The sequence below is a fragment of the Nycticebus coucang genome, chromosome 7 (genome assembly GCF_027406575.1).
Source record: "Nycticebus coucang isolate mNycCou1 chromosome 7, mNycCou1.pri, whole genome shotgun sequence".
Taxonomy (NCBI): Eukaryota; Metazoa; Chordata; class Mammalia; order Primates; family Lorisidae; genus Nycticebus; species Nycticebus coucang.
In genome coordinates, this window is record NC_069786.1 from 64681236 (window position 1) to 64698071 (window position 16836).

Genomic DNA, 16836 nt, shown 5'->3' on the forward strand with positions numbered 1-16836 from the left:
TGCAGAGCTCTGCAAGCCGTGTGCTATAATCCCTTGCTTACTGTTCTTAAAGCTGCATCTCTAGGGCCTTTGACCACTTGCACTCTTTGTAGCCCCCCTAGTTTCAGCTGTCACTAAGCACCAACAAGCCAGTTTCTCCTTCTATAGTTCCGATGTCTTTGTCTTTCTAAGATGCCTTTTTATGTCAGCAGATGGGACCGACGATTGGAGTTCTTTACCTTCTTTGTCCCATGTGCTGCAGCTTCCCATGAGCCTGTCCCTTGCCCCACGTAATGTAGTGTTTTACACACAGTCGACGCACAGTCAGCACATCAGAATTCCCTGGGGAGCTCTGGACAAAGTCAACGCCCCAGTCCCGCTCCAGCTGAGTCATAATGTGTTTGGAAATGCTCCAGGAGATTGGATTTTGAAGCAGTGTTGAGGATCAATGAAGCAATGTTCAATAAATACTTTTAACCCATTAACAGTGATTTTATGTACTGCATAAATATGGGTACATATTTAATGTTTTGGTGCTGGTTGATATTTATTAGAATGCTGACCCTGATGGCATGTCCAAAATTGTCTTTCACTATTTCTATCTATCACAAGCCAGAGATTCTTGGTGCTACTAGCCCTATCAAGAAAAGTATATTGGAGAGTCAGGAGGAGAGTTATTTTTGGAGAGATTTGGTCTTAAAATTTCTAAAGTAAGCAGTAGACATTTATAATATACTTTGAATTAAATAATGACCTCCAAACTTTTTTTCTCCCTGTTCTATGAGTATAGTTTACTTGCTCATGTTTACAAAAGCATGAAAGTGCTATTTTCTATTTCTTATAGATAGATATCTGTGTTTCTTTAGATTACTATATCAGGCTTGACCAGAATTGGTGTAAGCTTCACCGTTCAGGGACTTACCCTCTTCCGACAGAGAACAGGGCTGTGGAATGAGAAAAAGCAACAGAGAAGGCTGCAGGTGGTTTCTGGAGCTGGGCGACCAGATAGAGGGATGACATGTAACTGAAATGTTCCAGTTTCATGGTCCATGTGGGGCAAAGCCTTTATTTTTTTTTTTTTTCTGTTGATTTGGCTTTGCAAATTTGGACCATATTTTTCTCCTCTCTGTCAGGGAGAGAGAATGCATACCCCATAAGCCTGATAGATTTGTCATGAACATCAATGAGATAAATGGTGTGATGGTAGCTTTTAAGAACTGGCAAGCCCCAAGTGAAGGAGGGGGAGGAGGAGGAGGGAAGGGAGAAGGAGGGAGGCCAGGGAGAGAGCTGTAGCAGACAGTCCCAGCAGGCTCCTAATGCAGTTTCTCGGGTGTGTTTGAAATGAGGCCCTTCCAGACAGGCGTCTTGGGTTCTTCTCACTGAGTCAGAGGTGAAAGATGAGATGTTGTCATGTTGAACTAATAAATGACATCACTAAGGCCAGGAGTTGAAAATAATTCTGCCTACAGCTTGAGAGTTTCCCCCACAAAGATTTCCAGGGTCTGGGAACCAAGAAATCTCTTATTTCTGACAGGAACAATGGAAAGATCTAAACTAAAAATGGAATAGCCTTCAGAAACCTTCAGGCCCTAAGGGGCTTCGCTGAGCATAATTTTCTTTGAATAGAAGTATAAGTCTATAAGAAATTTTTCAAAAGCAAATGAGAAGCACGTGGTTTTGATGGCCTTTCCAGCTCCTTGAAGGAAAGCCTATTTTGGTAAATGTGTCATCTTTAAGGTTTCTGTGCTGGGCAGTGATTGATTTGTGAAAACAGTTAGAAAATTTATTGTGAGAATATTTTTTGTGACTTTCCCCGGTTTTGATTTTTGTAAAATTTTACCATTCTATACATATGTAGAGTGTTGGCCTTCAATACTGAGAAAGAGTCAAACATCTATGAAAATTATAACCCCAGATTTCGGGATCCGTGCAGTAGGACCGGTGGCGGACAACTGGTTGGATGAGGTGTTTATGGGGTTTCTGAAACAGCCCTGTTGGCTCTTGTGTAATCTATAAATTGACTTTTAAAACGGGTGTCATTTAGAACTGCACCTTAAAATTTTTTCCTCTTTGTTATCGTGAGTATAATCGCTTCTGAACAAAAGTTTCCCAATTATTAAAAAAATTAATTTTGTTAGTATACCGATAGTGTTAGCATTCACCAATGGTTTAACTTATGTGGAATTTTGAAGAAAGACGGAGAAAATGGTGGTGGTGAGATACCAAGGGATTTTGTGTGTGTTTTAAACATTTGGATGGATTCAACTCCACTAGGTAGAAATGTCTTCATAAATACTCAAGTATATCTTATGTGCCAGGAGTGATGGTAGCTGTGTTGCTGATGCTTTTGGTTGAAAGTAATAATACTCGATTGACATCGGCGAGATGAACACTGGTTATCTTGCATAGCAAGAAACACACAAACTGGTGGGGCTAATTTTGATGCCGTAGCTTTACGAAGCCAGAGTCCTAAGGTCTTCCTGCCGTTTGGCTTTGCATTCTCAATGTGCTGGGTTTTGTCACTTCTTGACCGTGTTATGGCTTCAACTACTCTGAACAACACTTCCTTTTACAACAAGGAAGGAAGAGGCTGAGGACAAAATTTTCCTCAGTCTTTTCCACAGCCTGCAGTTGATTTCTCCAAAGCAGTTAGGGAAACAGAGAAAACAAATATCTAGAGATTAAGAATCTGATTTTCATTAGCCTTTCTGCATAAAGGAGATGTTTTGTTTGTAAGAGAGAAGGGGGTTCATTGTCGGGTGGGAGACTCTCACTGTGTAAGTAGTGGCAGGGACAGGCTGTTGCTGGTCAGCAAGGGTCCCACTGTGTCATGGTGGGGAGAAGAAGGTAGCTGAACGAGCACAGTACTCGGAGGGATAATAAGAGTGTCCTGTAGCCGCGACACTGTTACAGGAAGATCTGCAGAGAGCTGTGGAGGTTCAAAAAAATCTTGGAGAAGATACCATGTGAGATAGATACTCAAGATGATGCTCAAAGTCAACGTGCTCAATAGGTGTAGCTAGACAGCAGTGGCCTTTTAGACGTCTGCAAAGATAAAAGTCTTCGGTTTGGACAGTGGTGTCCCAGGAGAGTAATCACTGGAGTGTTTGCAGCCCGAACATGTCCTGGTGGTTTTGCCAACACTACATTAAACAGCAGGGGATGAATGAAAGTGTAAGTTGGTATTCTCTGCGGGTCTGCCTGTTCTGTGCCACGGGAGGTGCTGGGTGTCCCACCTGTTCTGTGGCAGGCACAGTGCTGGGTGTCCCACCTGTTCCGTGGCAGGGTCAGTGCTGGGTGTCCCACCTGTTCCGTGGCAGGCTTAGTGCTGGGTGTCCCACCTGTTCTGTGGCAGGGTCAGTGCTGGGTGTCTCACCTGTTCCGTGGCAGGCTCAGTGCTGGGTGTCCCACCTGTTCCATGTCAGGCTCAGTGCTGGGTGTCCCACCTGTTCCGTGGCAGGCGCAGTACTGGTTGCTTCTGCAAAGAAACTTACCTTCCCCAGGGGATATGCCCTCGAACTGCATTTAAAGTTGAGCTCTGAGTTCGTGTGTTTTTCTGAAATCTGTGGTTTGTAACCTGTAGATGCAGGTGTATGTTTTAAATGAAAGGAAATCTCAAAGGACCCTAAGTCACAGTCCCAGTTTTCCTAATGTGATATGATAATATCATGCTGTTTAACGAACTGTGGTAGGCTTATAATGCTGGTGATTTCCATTAGTTTCATTTCGAATGATGTTTAATAAGGCATACTAAGTTATTTTTCATACAATTAGAGAAGTCATTGAGCTAATTTTTCTGTCTGGAAAGAAATTACAGAGAAAAAGTGATGATTGTGGAAAAAATAGAGCTAAGTCAATCTTCTCTGAAGTTCTTGTCCAGATAGACAAGTGTTGCTTCAGGCTCCGGTCCAGCTGAGACAAGAGTGGAGACTCCAGTGGAGAAAAATTTGAGAGACCCAAGTCATCTTTCAAAGAATGGCATTTTTAGAAAGAAAAAAAAATTCATGTAACAAAAAGATAAGGAATAATATTCTTGTTGATACAGCGCTTGGGGGATTGGAATGATTATGTGCCCAATGAATTGTGGGATTGCTGAAAACTCCTGATTGTGGGCATTTGACTTCCAAGATGAGAGAGATGATAATTCTGTTCTTCTTTGTGTTGACATGAGGTTTTGTGCGTAAAACACACACACACACACACACACACGCATCTCTGTTTGAAAAGGATTTATTTTACTTTAACATTGTTACTCGGCCATTATCATACCCAATAAAATCAATGGTAATAGATATTTTAATATCATATCACCATGTATTTTGCTGTATTACTTCTTTCTATATTCTAAATGTAAATTATAAATCGATATTTATGTCTTTGTCTTTATGTAGACATTTTACCTGAAGAAAAGAAGATATGAAATGTTATAACTGTTTTTGAATGCTGTAGGATTGTCATGTGGAAGAAAGTTTGAGATTTGTTGTTTTTATTTTTCTTGGTAGAAAAGGCCTAGTTGGTAGAGCTCTTGAGAGATATTTTGGCTTAGTCCAAAGGCAGAATTTTCTTAGGACACTGAGTGCACTCAGTAGTGGATGGATTTAAAGAATTCCTTCATTCTGTAAGGCCAGTCTGTGCAAGTCCAGGCTAATGCAGTGGTTCTCAAGCTTCAGCATGCAGCAGAATTGCCAGGTCCCACACTCAGGGTTGTTGATTCAGTAGGGCTGGAGCAGAGCCCCAGAGCTTGCATTTCTAATGGAGGCTGAGGCTTTTGGTTTGGAGACCACACTTTGAGAGGCGCTGGGGCTCAGGATAGACCACTTCTCAAACTACACTGTGCAGGGGAACAATGGGGGGCATTTTTTGTTAAAATGCAGAATCTGATTAGTTGGCCTGAAATTGGGCCTGAGACTCTGAATTTTAATGTCTCCCAGATGGGGCCTGTGCTCTTGGTCTGGCGGCCACACTTTGAATAATGGGCTAAGAACTCTTTGTCAGGGATACAACAAGGTTGGGGTGTTGGATGATAGAAGTCCTGTATAACTCTGACCTCTTGTGAAGTAATTTTATTTTGTTCAGTTCCTAAAGGGGACAAAGAAAAAGTTGACTTTTGCTTTTCAAAAAAATTTTGTTCACTGTAAAATACCCTTTTCTTGCAGTAATGACACCATAATTACTAGCATTTTATGGTCCTTCTCTGCACGTCTTTAAATAAGAACTCATTTAACTCCCCCTCTGAGCTTTTGCTCCCAGAAAAATGCCTTATTGATTGAATCCACTACTGAGCTTTAAATGGAAATGACCTTCATTTAAAAAATTTAATTGAGCTCTGATATTTACTTGAGGATTTGGTTATTTCTCATAAATGCTCGCATCAAAGACCTTTGAGAGTGTAACACCATTATGTCCACTCAATGTGCTTTCTAATGATGCTGCTTGGGGTTGTGGCCAGGCGAGGATAGACTCAATCAAGAGCACACTAATCTTTTAAAAAATAACATGGATGTGTATCCACTGCTTGGGCAACACAACATTGCACTAAGAAAACCAAATGGCCCTCATGAGGGAAGGCACGTTTCCTTATTAAGAACCAAGTGAATATTTTCTTCTGTGTTCTCCTGTTTACGTCTTAAAAGTAAGCTGTGTTTTGCCTTTGCTGGCTTCAGAGTTCGCTCTCTGAGTCCTCTTATTTGAGATGCTCTTTGATCCTAATCCTGTGAGCTGTTCAAGTTAGGGGATGTTCTCATCGAAGCACAAGCAGTTCTTGGACCAGCCGTGAACATGGACCAACTGAAGTACAAGGCGAAGACCTCAAAAAAGAAAAGCTAATTATTAATAGCACTTGAACCTTTGGATGTGTTATTTTTCACACACAACGAGAAGGAAGCCAGCATTTGCCTGCAAACATGCCAAGCCCTTTATTCCAGTGTTCGTTTAATTCTTTAAAAAGCCATATGGTCTCGGTGACATAATTGGGAAACTGACTCAGAGAGGTAAACCAATTAGCCTGGTATCTCACAGCTGGTGAGTGATCAAGTCAGGATCCGCAGTGTCTCCAGTGCTGCTTAGGTTCTTTTTATACAGCGAGGCGGCCTGACGAGCAGCACAATCTTGGGAATGCAGGTGTCCCCAGGCCATGTACAGACAGCAGAAGGTTTTGAATGGGCGAAGGAGAAAATAAATGTCTTGGTCAGTCAGGATCTTATGTCTTTAGTTTGTTATGTATCTGCCACCAACCAATTCTGTATTAGGCTGTGCTGCAAAAATCAAGTGACGCTAGTTGCCTAGACAGCAGGAGCACCCCCAGATTGAAGATTCTGAACATAGGAAGGCACTCTGTGCTGATTATTAAGCCATCATCTCTCAGCTTTAAACCTACCCTTCAGTTTTTGTCTGTGATGCTGGAACTGAGGCTTCTTTGCCAGCTCCTTCCCTGTCAGTCGGAGGGACTAGAGGAAGGCCACTTGGCCAGAGGAGGGAGACTGAACATACTCTGTTTGCTCCCTTTCCTGAACGTGTCCCCCCTCCCAGCAGTGGGGTTTCTCCTTTTTTTTTTTTTTTTCTTAAACAGAACTTATTTTTTTTAAGAGTGATTTTAGGTTCACAGCAAAATAAATGGAAGGTACAGAGATTTCCAGTATCCCCTCTGCCTCCCGTGGATAGCCCACCTCCCTTATCATCTGCATCTCCCATAGGAAAGGTGTGTTTGTTACAATTAATGAACCAGCATCACGTCATTATCACCCACCGCCCACAGTTTATGCTAGGGTTTGTGCAAATTTATAACACCATGTGTCTTAGTCCATTTTGTGCTGCTCTAACAAAATACCCAACGCTGGGTAATTTATAATAAAACACAGAAACTTATTTCTCGAATTTCTGGAGGCTGGTAGGGCTAAGATCGAGGTGCTGGCGGGTTTGGTGTTTGCTAAGGGCCAGGTCGCCCTCTGCTTCCAAGATGGTGCTCTGAGCATTGCATCCTCAGGAGAGAACAGAAAAGCAAGAGAGAGTAAAACCCTCTTCTGTGAGCCTTTTTATAATGGTAGCGTACCCAGGATGTAAACACCTCCCATAAAGCCCCACTTTGCAACACTGTTGCATTGGAATTGTGTTTCCAGTGCGTGCATTGGGGGGATCCTTTCAGAAGCGAGCATCATGTATCCCCCATTATCCTGTCACACAAAGTACTTTAACTGCCCTAAAAAATCCTCTGCTCAGCTGCCGTTTTTCACTGGGCAGAAGTGGTTTGTTTTCAGCCATTGATTCTGACGTGCCTCCAGCATTCCCAGAAGCGGTTGCATCATGCCCCTCGCAGGCACGTCTCCAGTTGGGGGCTACCTCCTCAGTGGGGGTCTGGGTCCAGCTTTGAGGCTCCTCTCTCACCTCTGTTTTCTAGGCTCCCAGCCCTAGAGCTGGTGGCCATTGTTACTTCTTCTCTGACATCTCAGGGTTTCTTTTATGTCTTTTAGTACTCTGATAGCAATGAACTCTTGTTTACATTGAGTTCTGTTAAAATAACTGGTGGCTTCTGTTTTTTTGACTAGATCCTGACAGATACGCACTTTGTTGGAGAGTATCTGCTAAACTACATGGGAGTGTGTGTGCCATGAACACACACTGCCCAGAACACACATTCCTGGGGCTGACGTTAGGGAGTTAGGCGGGAGTTGTAGAGGAACCTGAGAGATTTGTAAACAAATCGGTAAGTTTCACATTTTTACAGTGCTGTTCAGCTCTAAGATAGCATGTCAACTGTGAGGAAAAGATTAGGAGTCAGCATCCAGCTGAGAGAAGCTGTGTGTTCCAGCGTCCTCAGCTTTTCCTGTAGGTTTGGAAGTGACACTTTCTCTGGACATTAGTTTCCTCACCTTTAAATCTTAGGTAGCACTAATTATGAGGTCAAGTGAAGTAAGAGACTTAAAAGTACTAGTGGAAATGATAAGGCCTTGAATTAAAGTAACCTCGTATGATGAGCAAATAACATTGTGATGCTGTCATCAGAGTTGATCTCTATGTAAAGGAGTTTGCTGAGACCATAGGGATTATTTTTAGATTAAAGGGGTGAGGGCTGTGAGGGGCTATGTAGACCAAGCGGTCCCTGAGGGCTGCCCTGCATAGTACTTCATGTGAGACGTCTGCTGTCTCATTCAACTTTACTTTTTTTTGAGAGAGAGAGAGAGTTTAGCTCTGTCATCTTGGGCTAGAGGGCCGTGGTGTGAGTCTAGCTCACAGCAATTTCAGACTTCTGTGTTCAAGTGATCCTTCTGTCTCACATCCCCAGTAGCTGAGGCTACAGGCGCCTGCCACAATGCCCAGTGAGTTTTTCTGATTTTAGTAGCAATGGGGTCTTGCTCTTGTTCACCCTGGTCTTGAGCTCTTGAGCTCAAGCAAGCCTCCCACCATGGCCTCCCAGAGTCCTGGGATTACAGGCGTGAGCCACTGTGTTAGCCACAGCTTTGCCATTTTGAAAAGGACAAAACTATTTTGCTGGTGCTAAGGGCTGACTTTCTTAATTATTCTCCATTCCTGTCAGTGTGAAGGGTGTGACCTTCTTCCTGTCTCATTCTACCCGTTGTTCCAAGTCGCCCTTGATTATGAAACAGGCAAACGGTAGGAAGTGGTCTTAGGCTGTCTGTTTCTCCTGGAGGCAATGTTAGCGTATTAAGAGGTCAGGAGTTTTAACAAACACCTTTAGGAAACTCTCCTTTAGGAATTGGTGACTCTTTTTTTTAAATTCCATAAAGTCATTATGTTATTAGTAATCCACTATAAAAATAAAGGACATTATCTCATTAAACTCTACACACATCCAGAAATCTTCAATGGAGTAAAACCAGGCTCTGTTCATTGATGACCAGATGTTGTGGTTTTGAGTACCAGTGGACAGACCTTGTGGTATTAATATCTGGGCCAAGAGAAGTGTTCACAGACCTATGAACATATGCCACCAACTAAAAAGTCAGAAATGTTGGGAGACCACAGTTCTTGGAGCAGAATGACAGGGGTCTTTGTTGGCATACCCCTCTACCTCTCATTTTTAGTTGAAGTCACTAAAACATTCCAATTGTTTCCCATTTCCTCATTTGTAAAACAGTGATGATAGTAGTTTGCTTATCCCTTGGGGACATTTCGCGGGTTGACTGATATAAAGTGTGAAAGGGTGAATCTTAAGGCACCGGGCAGATGTAATAGAATTAAAGGATTAATGCCTAACAGGAAAGCTTGTAGTTTTTCTAGACCTGACGTTTAGCTTCAGGGTCAGTTTTGAGATTTGGAGACAGATCTGCTGTGAGTCACAGGGTCCTGTAGGACAGTCTGTCCTGGGGCCTTGAAGGCCTGCTTCTTGCAGCTCAGCTGGTCATCTGAGAAAGTGACTGATAAAGGATGCCCAGACCCCATCACAGAGCGAGTGGCCTGAGGACAGTGACAAGAAAGGTGTCTGTAAGAGTGCCAGGGGGTTGAGTAAAGGGAATTTTGTTACACTTCAGCAGAGCTCTTGATTTGTGTGACATGTCAAAAGCTGATGGGCTGTGCTGGAAGCAGCACTTACAAGTGAAGTTGCTGAAATTGCGATCAATGAGGTATGAGGCCTGGCTGACAGTGATGGATTCTGAGAAGGTGTGGTTATAGCCCTCTGTGAGAAGGCCAGATGTATCATTCTCAATATGCGGAGAAGAGCAGAGTGCAGATGTAGCTGTGCTTGTACGCACGGTATTCCCAAAAGATTCATTGACGATGATGGTAATTTTCTTATCAAAGCACCACAATACTATGAAATAGCCGCAGAAAAGAGCAGCAAAAAAGAGATCTGCCAGCTAACACACAGTGGGAATGTCTTATAAATACATACATACAATTGTTCTCTTTATTAATATTTTAACTTTTTTTGCATCTGGTTTTATGCAAACTATGGGAACACCGTTTTTATTATTAAGACAGAGACACAATTCTTTGAGTTTTGTGACCTTTGTTCTTTATCAGCTAGATTCTGTATTTCTTCAGTAGTTGAAATGAAAACTCCTGATAAAATATCTGAAGTCTAGGTTACTTTTTTCCCCCAGAGTCCTGGAAATCTCTAGCAAGGAAGAGGCAGTTTTGACATTTCTCCTGTCACCTTGGGCTTTCCAGGGACACTGGTTCTTAGTTTGTGACACTTGATGGCCTTTCATTTTCCAATCTGCCTCTTAGGTGACCTTGGGGTAGACTGGCATCTCTTTTTTGCTGCTATTTAAGATTTAGCTATAATTTTCAGAAAGCTTCTGGGTGAATTTTGATAATCATCACTGCAAAAAAGGCTTTGCCAATAATTATTTATTATTAATAAAAGCAGTCACCATCTAAGGATCTCTTCCACTGCCTTAAAGAGTAAAGTTACATTCAGAAAAGAATCCTTAAAATAACAAAAAAATCCTAAAGTTAGAAAACAAAGAGATGGATTAGGAAGGTTTATAGGATTCAAGCTGTTTATTCTGGAAGAGGGAAGAATACAGGATGAGATAGCAGCGTTTGCAAATATTTGAGGAGGTTATGGACTGTACTCTCTAGAGGGCTGAGAAAAGAGGAAGTGGCTTTACATTTCGGTAAGAAAGAATGATGCAGGGAGAACATTTTGAGTCAAGTATGAGGCAAAACTAAAATAGAACACTAAGGGAAGATTTTTCAGAGGTTTTTTTTTTTTTTTTTTTGAAACAATTATAGATTCACAGGAAATTGGAAAGCAATGTACAGGGAGATTTCATGCCTAAAGGAAGTGAGTTTTTAAATGATCTTGCTAGAGAAAAATCTTGCTTGGAGGAAGGAGGGTGGGCCAAGTGACATGGTAAGCTCTCAAGTTTTCTGGCTCTTTCACCAATCTGTGCCGTCCTTATGTTGTTCCCATAGCAGGTGTCCCCTGACTGGTCATTGCCCGGCACTGACTAGAGCACCTTCTGATCTGTGACTTGATGTGAAATGTGTACTTCTTTTTTTTTTCCTGGGACAGAGTCTCACTTTGTTGCCCTTGGTAGAGAGCTGTGGCATCATAGCTCACAGCAACTTCAAACTCTTGGGCTTGAGTGATCCTCTAGCCTCAGCCTCCCAAGTAGCTGAGACTATAGGTGCAGCACAACACCCTGCTATTTTTAAAGACGGGGTCTTACTCTTGCTCAGGCTGGTCTCGAACTCCTGAGCTCAGTCAACTCACCCGCCTCCGCTTCCCAAAGTGCTGAGATTATAGGTGCGAGCCCCTGGAACCAGCCTGAAATGTACACTTCTTTTATCAAAATGTAAGGAGAGTTAGCACTTCCTGAATACTTCCCATTATTGGGCTCTGTGGCATGAGGTTTATATTCATTTTGCCAATGCTCACATGCAGTTGGCCACGTAGATTTTATCGTTCCTATTTTATAAATAGGATTGGTTCTTTCTACTCTACGGTGCTACTAAATAAGCACTTTATATTTTTTCCTAAAAAGAAAATTGTCTTCTGACTGCAACCACTCTGCGTGCTGGCCTTCCCTGTCTCTGTCCCATTCGAATTGCTGTCAAGATGGTAGTGATTTATAAGTCTTTCCCAACATGAAACTGAGTGTAATTATGATTTTCATTATACCGATGAGGAAATCGAGGAGTGCTGTGGTATCTGTAGGCACAAGTAGAAATACTTTCTTCTGGTGGCATTTCACATTCCCTCAGCTGCATTTGTGTAATGTTGGTAACATCTTTCTGGGAGTATTGTGACCCAGTTGCACAGTTTTACGTCTTTTGGTGCTTGCATTGGCTTGGTGTCATCCCTTTTTCTACCTGACCAGGGATGGCACTTTATTTTTATTTCACCTATGGTCCCTTCCCTGTCTCAGACATAACAATGCCATCCTTTGCTGGAGGAGCTCCATGGAATGACCTGAACTAGAGCTGTCTTCAGAACTTTCCCGGGTAGATTTTTGTGTCCATGAGGTTTAGAATCTTACTTGGGATGGCGACCATCTCGCTCATCTCTATTTTTAAAAATTTATTTTTTATTTTTGGTATTAAAAGTTTGTACTCTTCATTTTAAGGTGTTGAAAAATATAGACAAACATAAAAAGGATTATGAAAATGAGCTATAATCCCATCACCTAGCAATAAACACAGTTGACCTTTTGGTATATTTTCAACTTATTTTATATGGTAGTAATTTATATGTCTACAAAAATAAATAGCGATCATATAGACATTGCTTTATGTCTTGCTTCTGAGCATTTTTTCCATTTTATTAAATATTCATTGAAAGCACTTAATGTTATTTATCTTTAAAATAAATATAAAGCAAGCTTAAAATAGCACAGAAAAATATAAAATGCAAATAAGTCTTCTTAACCCTAAAAAATTAGACCGTTAACAATTTCTCATAGTCTTCATAATAAATTTTTTTAAAGTTTATACAAATGGATTATTATATTTATTGTATGTCTTGCATTTTATACTTACCATTATGTTTTGAAGCACAATAAATCTATCTCATTTTAAATAACATTAGGGAATTCCATTGTATCCTTCTGAAAGTACATTTGTTTCTTGTCTTTTTTTAATTTCAAAAAGTGCTGCAGTAAACTTTCTTTTGTGGAAATGCCAGTATATCTATTGGGTAAATTTATAGGAGGATAGAAAAGATTTGAGGCCCGGAAGGAATTAGACATTTGAATGGTTTCCTAAATACTGATAAACTGCATTTCAAAGATTGTACCAAGTTAGCCGAATACCTTTTTCTCCTCACTCTTGCCAGCATTGGAATTTAGCAGCATTTAAATTTTTTGGTAAATGTTATAAGTAAAAAATGACATAATGCTTTGCTATCAGTTTTTTTAATTGAGTGAGGGTGGCTATGTTTTCCTATATCTATTAGTCATCATTATTTCTGTGCATTACCTTTTTATATCTTGTGTTTATTTTTGTATTAAACATTCATGAGAAATTAATTTGAATTCTTGTTTCCCTAAGAACTCAGCTGTATTTCATATTATCAGATCTGGCCTGATGGGTGTGAAATGGTGTTGCATTTTCCTGATGAGGTTGAATATCTCTTTGTATGTTTATTGATATTTCCATTTTTTTCTTCGATTAAGTGCTTATTTAGCATCTTTTCCTAGTGGCAATCAAAACTCATTAAGCATGTAAACATTCAGGATGTTGAAGAGTATAAAGATTTTCCCTTCAGAGTTCTGTAGCTGATTTCTTGAAGCTTTGGAAATGTGAGCTATCAAGGGTGATCATAAATTCAAGTGGCAGAGATAAAGCGGATGGAAGAATTGAAAGTTGTCTTACGATGGCAGAGTATTTTAGTGGCTGATCTAAAGAATTGAACTCTTCAAATTCACTTGTGCTTGAATCATCTATAGAGCATGGTAATGTGTGGGGACTTTTAATCAGACTTCTGTACTATCAAAAATGGCCCAATATCTGTTTCCTGAGAGCGTCTTCACCATAGAAAGAAATAAGAACCACAATTTTTAGGATGAACAAGTCTAGAGATCTAATTTACATGAAGACTATACTTAACCAAATTGTATTGCGTGAGAAATTTTTATGAAGTAGATTTTAGGTGCTCTTGTCACAAACACACATGTAACCATGTGAGATGGTAGATAGGTTCATCTCTTCACTGTAGTGACCTTTTTACTGTCCGTTTGTATCCTAGCATTGTGTCGTAAACCTCAGATATACACCATAAAATTTTTTAAAACACAAACCAAAAGAGAGCAACAATATAAGTCTATGCAACCATTAAAAACCATGTTTTACAAGGATATGTCATTTTTTAGGAAAATATTCACAATAGGAAAGTAAAGCAGGTTGCTAACGACATGGAAGGGATGCAGTTTTGTTTAATAAAAAATACAGTAAGCAAGTGTGAAAATTACTTGGTGGGGTATGGGGAGGCACAGCAGACAATGTTCAAATGTTAATAATGGTTATCTTTGGATGACGGCGCCGGGGTGATTTTTAATGTCATTACAGGTACTTTTTGTTACTTCTAAACTTAATGTAATACACACTGCTTTTAAAATGTACAAAAGTTACAAGAATGAAAACTCAGTAAAATGTTGACGGTAATACACTTTTCTTGCACTTTTGGAAGACGCAGACTGCTGTTCTATTTGTAACTAACTGTCCAGGTTCCTTTTCTAGTGAAAGATTCATTACATTTTTGTGAACTTCATCACCTTTTTCCCACCTGGGTTTTTTGGTTTTTTTAAAACTTTCTTTTTTTTTCTCTCTCTCTCTTTTTTCTTTCTTTCTTCTTTTTTTTATTGTTTGAGATTCATTGAGGTTACAAAGAATTAGGTTACACTGATTGCAGTTGTTAGGTAATTGTGTCCCACACCTAGAGCTGTGCCATACACTGTGACCCCCCATCCCTCTCTCTCCTGCTCTCTCCCCAATCCATCATTCCCTTACTCCACGCCTTGTATTAGGTCATCTACTGCCTTCATATTAGAATTGAGTACATTGTATTCTTGCTTCTCCATTCTTTTTTTTTTTTGTAGAGACAGAGTCTCACTTTATGGTCCTCGGTAGAGTGCCGTGGCCTCACACAGCTCACAGCAACCTCCAACTCCTGGGCTTAAGCGATTCTCCTGCCTCAGCCTCCCGAGTAGCTGGGACCACAGGCGCCCGCCACAACGCCTGGCTATTTTTTGGTTGCAGTCTGGCCGGGGCCGGGTCTGAACCCGCCACCCTCGGTGTATGGGGCTGGTGCCCCACCGACTGAGCCACAGGTGCCGCCCCATTCTTTTTTTTTTTTTTTTATTAAATCATAAACACATAGATCATGTATACATTAATGCATTTATGGGGTATAATGTGCTGATTTCATATAGAATTAGGAATGCTTATATAGCACTGGTTGATATATACCTCATCTTATTCACTTAATTTTGTGTTAAGACATTTATACTCTATACTTAATGGATCCAACATGTACCCTTGCAGTATGCACCATAAGTGTGATCCCACCATTCACCCTCTCTCAATCTGACCTTACCCCTCCCTTCCCAGCCCTCCTCCTCCCTCCTTCATCCTGGGCCACAGTTGTAATCTGTTCTTCATATGAAAGTGTCAGTGATTGTGAATTGGTCTCATAATAGTACTGAGTACATTGGATATTTTTTCTTCCATTCTTGAGATACTTTACTAAGTAGGATATGTTCCAGCTCCATCCATATAAACGTAAAAGAGGTAAACTCTCCATCATTCTTGTGATGCTTTACTAAGAAGAATGTGTTCCACCTCCATCCAGGTTAATACAAAAGATGTAAAGTCTCCATGTTTTTAATGGCTGAATAGTATCGCATGGTATACATATGCCACAGCTTGTTAATCCGTTCCTGGGTTGGTGGGCATTTAGGTTGTTTCCACATTTTGGCGGTTGTAAATTGAGTTGCAATAAACAGTCTAGTACAAGTGTCCTTATGATAAAAGGATTTTTTTTTTCTTCCGGGTAGATGCCCTAATGGGATTGCAGGAATAAATAGGAAGTCTAATTTCATTCTTTGAGGATTCTCTATATTTCCTTCCAAAAAGGTAGTATTAGTTTGCAGTCCCACCAGCAGCGTAAAAGTGTTCCCTTCTCTCCACATCCACGCTGGCATATGCAGCTTTGTTACTCAACAACAAAGGAAACTCAAAATTTCCTCTATTTTTCAGATTTTATTCTGTCACATATTTTATTTTGTCACTGTCATTTAAGAGTATATATCGCCTGCTTTTAGTTTATATAAATATCCTTTTTGGTAGTTATATATTATTTCATGAATTTTTTTGTACTCTGATTTATTTAAACATTAAATGTTAGTATTACCTTAGAGTTTATTTCTCTTTCTCAATTCTCTTCCCTTATTTATATTCACTTCCCAAGTGATTTCCTTGGTCTTATGGTTTTACATGTCATCTGTATGTTGATGACAGCAAATTTGTATCCCTAACGCAAGCCTCTCCTGAACTCCAGCAGGCTCTGTCCACCTGCTTAGGTGACGTGTCCACGTATAAGCCTAATGGCCTAATGAACATAACCTAGAACTTACCATGCCTCATGCGGGGCCAGGAACTTGGTCCCAACCCCCAGCCCTAACCCCATCCTTCCATCTGCCCAGGCCAAGACCTTATCATCCTCCCTGCTGGCTTTGCTTTTCTCATCCTTGTTCCCCTTCAGTCTCTTCTCCACAGAGGAGCCAGTGGTCCTGTTAACCCTGAAATCAGATCATTTAGGTTTTCTGCTGAGTCCTGTGGTGGCTTCCAGCCTCACTCAGGGTGAAATCTCAGGGCCTGTGATGTGGCTGCCAGCCCCTCTCCAGCCCCACTTCATCCCTCTGGGCTTATGCGCTCTTCCCTAGCCACACAAGCCTCCCATATACCTTCCTCGTCTGCGTTGTACTCCTTCCTCAGGGCCTTCATGCTTGACTGCTGTTCCAGAATGTGTTTCTCCCACATACCTTTCTAGTTTATTTCCTTACTTCCTTCAGGATTCTCAGTGGGGCCTTTTCTGGCCAGTCTATTTGAAATTGCAACCCCACCCTTGTACCCTTGTCCTTCTTTGTATACTTTATTTTCCCCTATAGCATGTTTCACTCTCTGGCATAACATACAGTACTTTGTATATTTTTAATCTCTCCCTGCTAGAATGTAAACTCCATAGGAGCAGGGGATTGTGTTCACTACCACACCCTACCACTTAGGGCAGGGATGCTGCATCATGGAGCTCAGTGGATCATTTATTAGTGAATCATTAAGCTACTTAGCATTTTCCCTTATAGGTAATTGTGAAAACCTTTAATTCTATGACATTTTTCTTTGTTTGGCAGATTTTCTCAGATATATACCAAAATGTGGGATCACTGAGTGAAA

General features: G+C 40.9%; 1 protein-coding gene across 2 annotated transcripts in view; it reads left to right on the top strand.

Annotated features, from left to right (window-relative positions):
* The window catches only part of CERS6 (ceramide synthase 6), a 303806-nt gene that overhangs the window by 66558 nt on the left and 220412 nt on the right, over nucleotides 1–16836 (top strand). The window lies entirely within an intron of this gene.